The sequence below is a fragment of the Mustela putorius genome, unplaced genomic scaffold (assembly GCF_011764305.1).
Source record: "Mustela putorius furo isolate JIRA1106 unplaced genomic scaffold, ASM1176430v1.1 tig00000145_pilon_pilon_pilon, whole genome shotgun sequence".
NCBI lineage: Eukaryota > Metazoa > Chordata > Mammalia > Carnivora > Mustelidae > Mustela > Mustela putorius.
Genome location: NW_025421294.1, coordinates 9,496,882 through 9,512,369, shown reverse-complemented (window position 1 = coordinate 9,512,369; position 15,488 = coordinate 9,496,882). Strand labels below are relative to the sequence as shown.

At 37.0% G+C, this 15,488-nt stretch overlaps 1 protein-coding gene across 5 annotated transcripts in view; it reads right to left on the bottom strand.

Moving 5' to 3' along the window:
• PDE4D (phosphodiesterase 4D) overlaps nt 1-15,488 on the bottom strand; it is a 1,492,536-nt gene that overhangs the window by 1,268,253 nt on the left and 208,795 nt on the right. For 4 of the 5 annotated variants that reach the window (XM_004744606.3, XM_045075658.1, XM_004744608.3 and 1 more), the window contains one exon: nt 8,814-8,889. The gene's annotated coding sequence lies outside the window, so the exon portion shown is untranslated. Of the gene's footprint in view, nt 1-154; nt 297-8,813; nt 8,890-15,488 lie in introns of those variants that run through there. The other variant, XM_004744610.3, reaches the window with a different exon arrangement.

Genomic DNA, 15,488 nt, shown 5'->3' with positions numbered 1-15,488 from the left:
ATGTAGTTAACATCATCAGAAAGATCTTTAGTTAGCTAACAAGTGGAGGCCTGTGTTTCTGAATTGCAGGTTGAGTTGCTTGAGACCACTCTCTACTCATACCCCGTCAGCTCAGTAAGAGGATCCGACCCATTATTCTAGATGCAACACTTACACAAAACCCCAACACTGAACTTCAGGTCTCCCAAGATATGGTAGTATCTCCCTGGGGAGGAAGTACTCTCAGGACTCCAGGCTTTCCAGGTCCCTCAGAGTTGACAAAGAATGATAGCAATCTCTCTATTGTCTGTTTTTCCTGAAGAGTCAGAGCCAAGACCTCGAGGGACTTTCTCACTAAAAAACAAAACAAAACAAAACAACGACAAAAAACAACACTATTCTGTTTTTTAAAAATTTTTGGTTTTAATAAAATGCAAAGTAACTAAAAAGTGCAATTTTCCCAAGAAGGTTACAATCCACAAGTAGTAAAGGTGAAATTAAAAATCTTTGTGAGGTTCACCAAGTTCTGTGCCTGAGAACAGGTTGAGAATATGAAGTCTCAACTGAACCAGAAATACAGAGTAATGAAAGCTACAAGCATGGAGAAATAGAAATCTTTAGAGTTTTCTAAAATTCCCTAGGAATCAAACTGATGAACTTAGATGAGGCATACACTATGAAATTTTAAATGCCTTGAAAGAAAAATAAGCAGTTAGGTGGAAACCAACATGTCTAGAAGTATAGCACAAGATCCAAATATGTTAGAAATATGAACACCATTTCAAGTGCATCACCAAGATGATGTTTTTAACTACTCAGTCTTCTGGGGAAATTATTTTCCAGGATATTGTACCTCCAATTGTGTAATAAAAACAAGGTTCCAATTATTGAAATATACCTTATAAGAAAATTGCTGCTATTATTCTATAACCAAAGTCAGTAGTTTCCCTTCCATATAAGTAGCCAAAGCAGGTTTATTTGTAAAAGCATTTATTTGCCAAACCACTTATGTAGGAAATGCCAATAATAAGATTTTATTGTGAAAATTTGAACACAATCTAACTTCAATGCATGTTTAATTTGGCATATCCAGTTAAGATACATCTTCAAGATGTTCCAAGTGTGAAGCCCACTCAATTGCCAATGTCTCATTTTTATGGATGTGATTAACAAACCACCAAGGCATTCAGCTATGAAGTAAGGTTTTCAGCCAGTTTAAATGTATATTCAAAGTAACATACTCCTAGAGTACCAAGTTCTTTTTGTATCTGAATTCCAGATAATCCCTCTACTGTAAAAACTATGAAATCTTTATTTGGCCATGGTTTATGTATCATTGGACAATCCTTTGCTATCTTTATTCAACAAACATCTACCAGTAAAATACAAGTAAATTATAGGCAAAATCTCGAGGAAGCAATTAGTTACCAAAAACTGATATGCGTTAAAAGCATTATTTTTCCTAAAAAAACAAAAAGTATTATTTTTCCTTAATGTCTCCTGTTTATTACTAACTGCCTCCCACTCAACTAACATGAATGTGTTTATCTAGAAGGTCAGAGAACTTATTCACCTGTGTAGCCATTTAGAAGAAAAAAAATCTTTCTACTTGTTCCAAAATGACATATAAATACATTCCTAAAGCAATTTCTAACAAATGCATTCCTCTCAAATTTGATTTTGAAAAAAAAAAATGCAACTGAAAACTACACACAGAGAATACTTAAAATAAATCATAACTACAGAACAACAATTACTGTATCTGGATATATAATTAGGTGACTAATTATTTTGAAAATGCAATTGCACACTCTAATAGATATTCAATAACCTCCACATTTTCCCTCCCACTCCAACCCCCCAACTTCTTCCTGTGTTTTTCACGTCAATTTTAGCTCACATATCATCTTTCTCCTCTATTAAGAACAATTTGTTGAATGGTATCATCTCTTTAATAATTACATTTTCTTGTTAATGTATCTAACAGTGAGGATGATTTGTGCAAATTGTATGATCCTTTCATTTTCTACCTGTGTGACCTTTGCAGTCAATGGCGTAAAGGAAATTCTTGTTCTCTAATTGTGTCATCTATCACAATAAGAAAAATATACCACATAGATGGAAGACATTTGGAATATATTACGGTGGATTCAAAAACAATGCAATTCTGTTATATTAATCTGGGATTCATGATGCCATGAAACATTTCTTTTTGGAGCACCAAAGAATCAGACCATGTGAGTTGAAAGAAACTCGAACTACAACTGAGAGGAGGTATCTTAAATAAAGATTGCCAGGAAATGGTAATTAAAATGGAAATAATGTCTACTAAATTATAGATTGAACATGGAAGTTTTCACCGCCATTATGGTAGAAAAGAATCTGGAAAAAGAAAAATCCATTCACCCTGTGTAAGTATCCTCATGACATCACTCAAAACTACATAGAGAAAGATATTTTTAAGCATTTTTTAAGGATTTTATTTATTTATTTGACAGACAGAGATCACAAGTAGGCAGAGGCAGGCAGAGAGAGGAGGAAGCAGGCCCCCTGCTGAGCAGAGAGCCACATGCGGGGGGGGGGGGGGGGGGGGTCTATCCCAGACCCTGGGATCATTACCTGAGCTGAAGGCAGAGTCTTTAACCCACTGAGCCACCCAGGTGCCCCATTTTTAAGCATTTTTAAGGGGAAGAGAATACAGTTTTAAAAATTCAAAGCAAACCTCTGAAAAATCTAACTACAGAATTCAAAAGAAAATTTCAGAAAACAATTAGACATTCTTATATTCTTATTTTGGACAAAGCAACATGGCCTCGGTGAAAGGAAACAGGATGAAATGTACAGAATTCCAGGCAAGATAAAAAGGCAATAGTGTGAAATAAGAAGAAAGTGTATTATTTTTTTAAAAAATCACAAAGAAACTAAAGAAACAGAGTATAAGAATTGATACCGAAGGTGGTAAATTTAATCACTATTTAATGGTTATAGAAGATCTCAGAGGGAGAAAGAAAATGGAAATCACAGCAGAAAAGAAGCAGAAAAACAGAGATCAGGGAGTTAACCAACATTAATCAGTGTTTCTAGAAGACATCCCAGAGAAATAGAAACCACCATGAAAAATACAGTCTTAGAAAACCTTTTAAATTTCAGAAAGAACAGTTACATTGCTTCAGGAAAAATATAAATGAGTAAAGACCTATACTGTAAAATATCTGACATTTTTTAGACTAGTAAATATAGGGGGGAAATTCTGCAAGATGTTAGGCAAAATTCAACACGCCTACAAAAAAGAATCAAATATGCTAGTTGTGGTGACATCATCAACATGGCCAAATAAGACCTTTCTATAGTCTTCCCCCAAAGGAACACCAATTTTGATAATCACCCAAGAACGAAAGAACCTTTGTGAAAATCTGGGAGTCCAGTGGAGAAGTTCAAGCACACAGTTGGAGAAAAAAAAAAAATAGAGACTGGATGCGCTGAAGGGGTTAGAGGAATAGTTTGACCTCCCCCACATCACTACTCCCCCCAGTGCTCCCTGAGCATGGCCCCAGGTCATGAGAGATTTTCTCAGCCCATGAGCTCTCCCATAGACCAATGTGACAACATATAAGTGAGCACCTGCTTTGCCAGCTGTGCAAGATGCTGTCAAAGTGACCCACGTCTTTCTAACCCCATCCAAAATACTGAGATGTGAATTGCACCACTGGGGGTCAGCAGTGGTTGGGAGGCCAGAGTGATAAGGGAGAGCTCTGATCAAATGTATCAAAGGTCCTAACACCACTTACAGACTCTTATCCAGAAGCCCATCCATGAGCAGCTGGGAATGCCTCACCCATAAAGCCTCCAACTGAACCACCAGCACCCCCAAAGCTCCTCAGATCTAACCCACATACACTCCCATCCCACAGCAAGTTCCTATGTGTGCTCCCAAAAGGAAGGGTGCTGAGAATGAGGCTTTGCAGCCAGCCAGCAAGCACAACAGAGAGATGATCTGATTCTGCAGGATGAGGAGACAATTGCCAAAGCAATTCTGAGAAAAAAGAACAGACATGAAAGCATCACACCTCCTGATTTCAAACTATATTACAAAGCTATCGTAATCAAAACAGTATGGTACTGACATTAAAAAAAAAAAAAAGACACAAAACCAATGGAATAGAATAAAAAACCCAGAAATAAACCCATGCATATATGTCAACTAACATAATATGTCAACTAACATCTTAGCAAAAGAGCCAAGAATATTCAATGAGAAAGTTAAGTCACCAAATGAGGCTGGGAAAAGTTGATATTCACATGCAAAATGATGAAACTATGCAAATATCTTACCCCCATGCACAAAAATAAATTCAGAATACATTAAAAATTTAATGTAAGACCTGAAACTTTGAAACTCCTGAAAGAAACATAGGAAAAATTCTCCTTGACATTGGTCTTGGCAAGGATTTTTTAGATATAAGAGCAAAAGCACGAGCAAAGAAAAGCAAAAATCAAGAAGTGGGAGCTACATCAAACTAAAAAGCTTCTACAAAGAAAAAAAAAAAAACCCCACCAAATGAAAGGGTAAATTATAAAATGGGAGAAAATATTTGTAAACCATATATGTGATAAGGGGTAATATCTAAAATATATAGAGAACTCATATAACTCAACAGCAAAACAAAATCTAATAATAAATATCCCAGTTTAAAAATGGACAAAACACAGGGCACATAGGTGATGCAAGTGGCTAAGGCCCTGACTCTTGGTTTTGGCCCAGGCCATTATCTCAGGGTCACAGGATCAAGCCCCAGCTCAGGCTCTATGCTCAGCAGAGAGTCTGCTTAAGATTCTCTCTACCTCTCCTTCTGCCCCACACCCCACAAACTCTCTCTCTCAAATAAATAATTTTTTTTAACAGGAAAAAGACTTGAATAAGAAGTCTTTTTCCAAAGAAGACCTGCAATGGCCGACAGGAACGTGAAAATGTTCTTGAAATCACTAATCATCAGGGAAATGTCAATCACAGCACAATAACATATCACATCAACCTGATAGAGTATATATTCTCAAAAAAAAAGAAAGAAAATACAGAGAAATAACAAATGCTGGCAAAAATGTAGAAAAGAGAGAACCCTATACATTGTTGGTGGGGATATAATTTTGTGCAGACACTATGGAAAACGCTATGGAAGTTCCTCAAAATATTTACACTAGAACTACTGTATGATCCAGCAACTCCACTTCTCAGTACATATCCAAAGGAAATGAGGTTGTTACCTCAAAAAGATGTATGTACATCTATTTTCATTGTGGTATTATTCAGGCTAACCAAGGTTTAGAAACATTCAAAGTGCCTGTCAACAGATGGATGGATAGCACATTCTCTCTCTCTCTCTCTCTCTCTAACACACACACACACACAGAGAGAGAGAGAAAGAGAGAGAGAGAGAAATATTATTCACCTCTAAAAAGAAAGCCTCCTATTTGCAACAACATGAAGGCAATTATGCTAGGTAAAATAGCTGGAGAGGGGAAGGCAGATACTACACATTATCATGTATATGTGGCATCTTAAAAAAAAAAAAATCAAACTTACAGAAACTGGAAGGAGAATGGTAGTTGCCAGAGGCTGAGAAGTGTAAAATATGGGGAGAGGATGATAAAAAGGTACAAACTTTCAGTTCTAAAATGAATGAGGTCCAAAGACCTAATTATAGGATGGTAAATACAGCTGATAACAATGTATCATATAATCATATTTTGCTAAGAGTAAAACAAGTGTTCTCGAACATGAAAAAGTAAATATGTGAGATGTGTTAATTAACTTAAGAGAGTCCTCGTACAATGTATACAAATCATCACAACACTGTACACTTTGAATATATTACAATGTTGTCAATTATACCTCAGTAAGGCTGAAAGAAAAGAAAAAAAAGATCTTATATTAGGGGCAGTTAAAAATATCAAAGTTATAAAATGTAGGAATTAAGTGTATCATCTGCCAAAGTATGTGAAACACATACACAGTTACAAAATGTAGGAATTAAGTATACCAAAATGCTGAAGTATGTGAAACACATACACACAAACACAATGGAAATTAGCATTAGAACAGAACCCTAAAATAAAAACACAAAGTCAAAAATACTTTAAAATAAAACATACCTAAACAGCATAGACTAAAGAAATCAAAATTATAATTATGAGCTTTTTTAATATTAAAAATAACTAGGAAATATATATAAAAGCTGACAATGTGTGGTAAAAGATGAACTCAGATGGGCAAAAACTCTTGGTATTTAGGGTTCTCATTTAAAAAAAAGAATGAAAATAAAAAGAACAAGATATTCAACTCAATAAGCTAAAGGATTTTGGTAAAGGTCAATAAAATAACTATAAGAAAAGTAGCAGGAATGAATCAATAAAAAGAGTAGACTAGGTATTCATTTAGTGAACTCCAAAAAGATCATAAAATAACCCTAAAAATAGGAAAAGTTAATTAATCAAATAAAAGCAGAAAAAAGTTCAACAACTTAACTAAAATTCACAAAGGCTATGTAAGAAACAGAAAATTCAAATTTCATTAAAAATTACTAGGTAGATAAGGCCAAGTAAGATGAATATCATAAAAGAATAGTATATACAATTCTGTTCTGATTAACATAGTCCTGATGCAGTGACAATAATGAAAGAAAATATAAATTAATAAAAGTGATCTGAGAAAGAAATAGTAACCAGAATATAATCAAACACATATATAGCAGGAAAAGCTCTTAGAATACCTACGTTTAGAAAAGGAACTAAGTTCAAACTGTTTACAAAACAAATTATTTCAAAATTACACTTCTCACAACATAGATCAACATGAAAAGCTACCATACCCCATTTACATAGCTATTATAAACCTGATACCAAACCTGACCATGATTATTATTTATTTATTTATTTAGCTATTTTTTTAAGATTTTATTTATTTATTTGAGAGAGAGGCAGTGAGAGAGAGCATGAGCGAGGAGAAGGTCAGAGGGAGAAGTAGACTCCCTGTGGAGCTGGGAGCCCAATGTGGGACTCGATCCCAGGACTCCAGGATCATGACCTGAGCCGAAAGCAGTCATCCAATGGAGCCTCCCAGGCGTCCCAATGATTATTTTTAAAGATACACTTACCTCACTTTTATCAAAATGAAAATGGAAGTAAAAAATGAAATCTAAGACTACATTCTTTCAAAAGTCACAACTAAATAAGAGTTACTTACTACTCACTTGATATAGTGAGACAAGACAGAATTATTATTTTCCATTGTAATTCTTTTTCTTTTCTTTTTTATGATTTATTTATTTATTTGAGGGAGAGAGAGAATGCCTATGTGTGCACATAGGGGAGAGGAGGTGCGCAGGGGGAGAGAATCCCAAAGCAGACTCCTTGCTGAGCACAGAGGCCCATGGGGTGGGTGGGGGGGAGGGGCTCGATCCCAATACCCTGAGGTCCTGACCTGAGCCACCCAGGCACCCCTATTTTTCTTAAAATATCAAAGGGGAAAGAACAACAGGAGTTAATCCATTCTAAATAATCAAATACGTTAGAAACTTACAGCAATGAAGACAGGATATTAGCTCTGGACAAGATAGAGAAATGACTGAGAGAGAAAAATCATTTGCCCAAAAATGCCTATGCTAAACATGCGTAGTATAAAATTTTAGCATGAGAAAATGTGAGGCATTTCAAACCACTGAGGAACCTATATATTAATCACAAGTTACAAAGTAGACCATCACGTACATGTCTAGCAAGTACTCAGGTCACAAGGGAAGAGGCAGAGGGCCGAGATGTTAGCCTCCAAATTCAACCAGACCAAACATTTGAAACTAAATAGCTCACTGAGAGTGACAATCAGTCTATGCACATGCATGAACTCCATCTGCACTTGCTAGTCTACCCCATTCTTTCATTTCCCACTATTCCTGCGTCACACTAAATTAAAAAAAAAAGGAATCATCACATCGTCCCAAAATTAACCAACACTATAGCAAGAAGAGTAAAAAATCTACAAAAGTTTCTTATTCACGGGTGATTGGTTATTTTTGTGGCATTTAAAGTAGACATATTTCTACTCTCCATTTATGTAGAAAAATAGGAATAGAGTGCCATTGGGAAAAAGAGAATACAATTTCCACCTTGACATACAAGAAATGCTTCTACAACCAAAAGCCTGATTGTAACCAATTTCTATCATGTTTGATTTTCCAACTAACTTCTCTTTTTCAATATGTTCTATAATAGAACTTTTTCGGAGACTGAATTTAAATGACTTTTATTTTGAGAAATTTCCAACATTCCTCACTGAATTCTGCAGTACTGAAGACCCAGGACTGGAAGTTTCCAAGTATTCTATCCCATGCCCTTCCAGAACTGTTTTTAAGCTTGCTGTGGACATTGAAGGGTAGACCAATTCACTAAATAAATAAATAAATAAATAATAGCAACAAATCTCTGGTAACTGGTCACAAAACTAATGCCATTATAAGATTATCAGCCCATCAAATAAAAAGAAAAGCCAGAAATGCCACAAAGACCTTTGTTTCTAAATAATGCCTCACAGGCAAAAAATGCATTCAAAGTGCAATTTAGGATACTCTCCAATGAATGTTGTACCCTACCTCAGCATGGTTCATAATTATGTTATTACTTGGAAAAGCCAAGGAAGAAAACTGCATCTGCACTTTACAGAAATCTTTTCCTCCCAGGTGCCAAAGATAATTCAGATAGCAGAATAAATGCCCTGTGGCAAAGCTGAGGGATTTTTTAAATCCCCTTGGCTTTTAGTCTTCTTTTCTGGATAACAAACTTACCCTAGCACTGCCACCATTTACCCCCAATATTCATCTGTCCTTCCTCTCAGTGATGCAGCTACGTTCAAACTCTTCCCTGTAAGAAAATAATACAGTAAACGTCAACCAAGTGGAATAGTTATATATCCTATCTCTGTGTTTATGCCACCATATATATTATAAACATATTGATCTTGAAAAGTACCTGGCTTTCTGCCTGGATACTCACTATTTTATTTATTCTAAAGTTCTTGATGAGAATCTGTTAATAACACTTAAACCTTGTAATGGGGGATCCATCAAAAAAAGTCACAAATGCCCAAAACAGTAAATGTGTATGCCTCCGATATCTTCTCTGAGAGACAATCCAAGCACAAGAAAAAAAGGAATTCCAAAAGGAAAACAGATGTGAATTATAATTACAATGAATTCTGTTTCTCACAATTTCAACACCCAAGAGTAGCCACGTTTATAGAAAAACAGAAGTGTGATAGTCACTGTTTGCAATGAACATAGACATCAACAACTGAACAAAAACTATGGAAGACAGTGGATCCTGAGACTTTGATATTAAAAACTCGATTTAGGAAAAAAATATTTGAAATAGGTAGGCATATTGATATTTTAGATAGAGATAGATCTGTCAGCTTTTTCTCTTTTTTGAGGAATTTAGAAATAAATTATTTTCAATCATTTGGTTGATAAGATGCTTACCTGCTTGGGGTTCTATCTCTTAACAGAGAATATCCAAAGCACAAATATTGCACCAGAAAAACAAAAAAGAGGGGCACCTGGGTGGCTCAGTGGGTTAAAGCCTCTGCCTTCAGCTTAGGTCATGATCCCAGGGTCCTGGCATCGAGCCCTGCATCAGGCTGTCTGCTCAGCAGGGAGCCTGCTTCCCTCTCTCTCTGCCTGCCTCTCTGCCTACTTGTGATCTCTGTCTGTCAAATAAATAAATAAAATCTTTAAAAAAAAAAAAAGAAAAAGAAAAAAGAAAAGATTGTACAGATCACATAGTCCATTAGAAGAAAACATCAGGGCCTCTGAGGTCACTGGGATATGCTGAGATGACAAGGTTTCAGTACCATGTCTAATGCAGCTGAAAGCGGGAGGTGACAAATTGTAGTTCCACACAGCAGTGCTTACTCGTTTATTCATATAATCATGTTCATTACTGTCTACATTACTGAACAAAAACACATCAGACAACATGTAAGACAGGTAGACTGGTGAGCATTACAATAAACAGGTTTTCCTGTGGAAATCCTTGAGGCTTTTTTTTCCCATTTAAATGCATAATCTGATACAAAAGTAATACCATTTAAGAGCACTTCCCCTTGGAATTCATTTTGGGATTTTACGGAAATGAACTGGTTGATTTGTGAGTTGTATGTGCCTTGCTTCCTCTAGGAGAAGTAGGTAAAAATAGTACATAAACACTATTGCTTGATCCAGCTGCCATATTGAAATGGCATCACAAAGGCCTCTTTCCTTCTTCAAATGCTCTTCTCTGGGGACTTCTATTATCTGCCTTTCAATGTGAGGTCTTCCCAACACTCTCCCTCCCTTTGACCTTACACTTATGTAATGAAGCAAAACAACAATCCCACTTTACCAATATTTGGGGGATATCTAGAGATATCTAGATATCTTGGACATCTAGGGAACTGTATTTTACTGTGAAAACTTCCTTTGGAGAAGAACAATAGGAAATACGAATGTTTGCTTAAAATAACAGCCATGTTGGTAGCTGGTTTGGGAACGATGACATATGAGTGAAACTGGTGGTAATGAAAGTGGTCCAGCTTGGGAGAAGGAGGGCTTAAAGCAGACTGAAGAGTCATGAATGAGACGCAGAGACTGAAACTTCTGTGACGCTCCAATGGGCATGCAGCCAAGATTGGCTAGCTGCCCAACACATTCACGTTTCCTTCCCAAAACAGATTTACACTGTATTTCCCAGTCATTCTTGCAGCTAGATGGGACTGTGTGACTGACTTCCAGTCAACAGCATAGGACAGAAATATTATGTGTCACTTTCAGGCACGGTCCTTAAAATCTCCTGTGTGCTTCTCTATACTCTCCTGTGAAGTACGTTAGAAGCCGTCAGTAGTTCTGAACCTTGCTCTTGCTGACCTCTGATGTTCTTCTTCTTCTGACATTTTTCTTAATGAAGTCTTTCTGTCATCCCTCCCTTCTCTCACTCTGAGCCTTTGCTCACCTCTTTAAACACCTGCCTTTGTCAGCATACTTATGGTCTTTTAAATAGTTTTCATATGGATACATTCTCTCCCCAGGTAAACAAAAAATTCTTCAAAAGGGGAAATAATCCCTCTGTGTGTCCCCCTAGGCTCCCATCAGCATAGCTGGTAACATTTCCCATACACAGGAAATTCAGAATTTCACATTTAGGCAACTTCTATAGCTTACTGAGGCCAATTCATTAAAAAAAAAAAAAAAAAAAAAAAAATTCTAATCTCCAGATGCCTGTCCCTTGTCTTCTTCAGTCAAATTACCTTTTAGAAAATGAGCCTCCATTTGCTGAGTTAGCCTCAGATTTAAAGAAACATTCATTCACCTTGAGTAGATGGAAACATCACAAAGACCACCAGTGGATCAACAATAGAAAATGAAAATCCAGCAATCTAAACACACCTTTCCATGTAAATTCTGCTATCCTTTCAAAAATAACCTCGAATGCTTGATTCACCCCAAGCCCCAATATTTAAACAAGATGAATTTGTTCAATTGTCCTCATAGTTTGGAAAAGGACCTTTGTTTCCCTCCTCAGTCATCTCACTTAATAAGTAGAGATCTTTACAAATTTACATATTCTCAAACGATGATTTTCCTTTCAGCTTTCCCAGTCTGTAAAGAATCACCTTTTAAAAGAGTTCCCACCTTTTTCACATACTTTGCTCTTACTTAATGGATGTTACTAGCTTGGATTTTTCAGAAAACATGGATACACCATGGATTATTTGCCTAAGCAGGAAACAACAAACGTTCCCAAACTTCCCGAGAACAGGCATCTGCAGTGCTAGGAATTCCACCTTTTTCCTTAAGACAACTCACACCCACTCTTCACAATAACTACCATGTTTCAAACTTTCTTAGCTCTCCTCACATCTCTACCTCTCCCTCCTGCTCCTTCACATACAAAGATAGCATGGCTTTGCAGAGAAATCAGATCCCTAGAAGAGGAACTCCCTCCTCCTCTTCATACAAAGCATGCAAACGTGGATATCGCTACAAATCCTTCCCTGCCTACTCCCCTTCTCAAGAGCCAACGCTACTTCATTATCCTTTTTCCCTTGAGAATATCTGCCAGCTCCCTCCTATCAATTAAATCTTTACTGTTGACTTTCAAACATACTGAAGTCTCTTCCATCTTATATAAAAACCTTCCCCAAATCCTATGTGCCCTATTTGCTATTCTCAGAAGACTTGTCTATTCTGGCTGTATCCAATTTCACAGCCCTGACTCACTCCTCACCCTGCTCTAAGCCATCTTTCCCCTCATTTTCCCACACAACAGCTCTTGCTAAGAACACCAAAGACTTCTGTGGCCGGAACTCCAAGGACTATTTCAAACCCACATCATTGAAGATGCCTTTCAGATTGCTGGTCACCCCACCTTTATCAGAGCATAGCTTCCCTTTGTTTTCTTTCTTTCTTTTTTTTTTTTTTTATTTTTTTTTATATAATTTTTTATTTTCTTCCCTTTGTTTTCTTAACTCCAGCTGTTTCCCTCCTCTTTTGTGATGTTCTCCTTTGCGGGTTGATCTTTCTTCACACAGCCATGAAATGAAGTCCCTCAAGGCTTGGTTCTAAGGCTCTTTTTTCTTATCACTTCTTAGTGTCTCTTGAGGCAGTGGTACCCACAGGCATGATATCATGTATCACCTGCACACTTAGGACACAGACAGGTCTATCTCCAGTACAGATCTCTCCTCCAGGGGCCACAAATACAGATTTAAATGCCAACCTGAGGTTTCTGCTTGTCTCTCTCAAAGTCACCCCAAACCCAATGAGTTCAAAGTTGAACTTGAAATCTCTCTCTCAAATCTGATCTGCTTCCAGTGTCCTTATCCTAGTAAACGGTGCCAGTAGCCATCAGATTGAAGAAACTCACTTCTCTTCTCCTGATGCTACTTTCAATCTATCACAGATTTCTGGCCATTTAACAATGTAACTCAACCACTTCTCTCCATCTTTCCACTACCACATTAGTCCAGGCTCTATGATATCAGACCTTGTGGCCTCTGTAATTCTCTACTGATCCTCCCCAGGTAGAGATCTTGCCTGCATGCCAGTCCTGTGTCCTGAGCTAATAAGAACTGTGTTTTTAAATCACAAATCTTTGTCACTCACGTCTTTTCAATGACTATCCTTTACCATAGGATCAAAGGCCTTTAAAATGACCCAAGGCCTTACTTCATCTCCTCTGACTATCTCTCTGGTCTCATCTAGCATCTGAGTCTACAGGCTCTCTACCCATCCACTCTCCTTCACCCCAGGTCACCCTGCATTCATTCAGTACCTAGAATTTTCAGTGTCCAGAGCTGCCCCAGAGGCTTTGCCTTCTCCAAACCCTTCCCAGTTAATGCTTATTTACCTTCAGACCTCCGCTCTGAGGGAAGATGTCCCTGACAAGAACAAACATTATTACTCCCTCTTACAGCATCATTTCCCTATGATGGATTTTTCGGAAAACATGGATACACCATGCATGTCAGTTCCAACTGTCTATTAATTTCTGGGAACATGTGACAAAGTGTCTACCTCCTCCCCACCTGCCAGATGGTAAGTAAGGTCTATGAGAGCAGTCACCTCCTCTGTTCCCTTCACCACCCTTTTCTGAGCGTTTAGCATGGCACCCAGCCCACTGTAAACACTCAATATTATATTTGTTGAATGAATGGGCAAATGAATAAATGAACTATTTACAATATTGTCCACAGAGCTAGGCTATCTTTAAAATACTTTAAGTGTCCTCACAATTGTAATACATTTTTAGCTACACATTTTGTCATTTTTTTTTCACAATGTACTGAATATCTGTCCTTAAACTAGGAGCACCTCTACTTCAGGAATCCTATTCACTGGCTTTTGTATCTACAAGACCCAGAACAGAGCCTAAAAGATGACGGGTACTCAAAAAGTACCTGTTGAAAGAAGGATTAACCTCGACTCAGTTTCTTACATAAAAATAGATCCAGTGTTCAGGCTGTGGAATTAGCTCTCCAGACTCAAATCCTCATTCTTTCATTTACTAATTGTATGAACTTAGACCAACTGCTTAGTTTTGCTAAGTCAGTATAAAATGGGGTTAATAATACCTAACCTCAGAATTAAGTTAGATAATTCTTATAAAACCTAGTTTCACAGCCAAACCTCGGGATGCCCCTAAGGTATACTAATGGAGGTTATTATTTTCAAGTAAGTAAACAATGTACCTTGAGCCACCTCTAAGACTCTAAGACCACCTCTATATGTGGTCTCACTCACATAGCCTTACCTGCCAGCATACCTGTTAAGGGACAATGTGGTCTACAGAATGGCATTGGGATTAATCCCCCACAACAAGACCACCACCAGGGACCCCTGAGACAACCTGGAATACCATCCTAACTAACACCTCATCTCGCACATGGCACTGTATGCCACCACATGCCTTGTGTAATACTATGTAACATTATGTATTACTATGATGTAATACTAAATGTAATACTATGATGTAAATGTAGTACTATGTATTGTAATAATATAATGTAATATTATGTATTACTAAATAATACATGTAATGTATTAAATGTAATACTATGTAATATATTACTAAATGTAATACTATATATTATAAATGTAATACTATGCAATACTAAATGTAATACTATGACGTAACAACTCAGCTGAGATGTGGAAGGGAAAAACAATGATTCAGACAGGACCAATAAGCATTCATGCCAACCCTCCTTACAATCAAATCTAAAGGTTTCCTTTAGATACTTCCTTGAGTATTCCCAACACTCAAACTCCATAATTACCTACCTTTCCTACTCAACCTCAAAATAAAGTTTAGGGATTAGCAATTACTTAAAACCAACTTCAAGAACAAAAAAGTTGCCATGAAGGAAAATTTGCAGAAGCAGTCACAAGACAGCTAACAAATATTTCAGATTTGTGTGCAGAAGTATAAGTGATCTACACTACTATTCTAGTAGTAATAATAACATATTAATGTATGTTAGAGCCATCTGAATGTACACCACATTAGAACACGAAATTCAATTTGTATTTGTTTCACCTGCACAATAGTATGCTTTCTCACTGCTTCAAAATACTCTTGGCATGGTTATTTCCCAATAAAAATTATATCACCCCCACTATACAGATGGAAGAAATGGAAAAAATAAAAGGCAAAATGATGCTCTCAAGGCCAAAGAGAAACTGAGAGCCCATGGTGAGAGTATTGTGATCTGGAGAAAATAAATTCTGTTCTGAAAATGGAAAAAAATTTAAATGTTCTCTCAAGTGTATACACTTTTTATGATTTTACAGTGACTTCACACTCCCTCTGTGTTACTTGCCCGATCACATTTCCTCAGGATGCTCTCCTAATGGGACAGGGTTTAGGATCATCATGTTCCTATTTCGCACCTCCCCACGTGTAACTGAGGGAACTCAACATCCAGA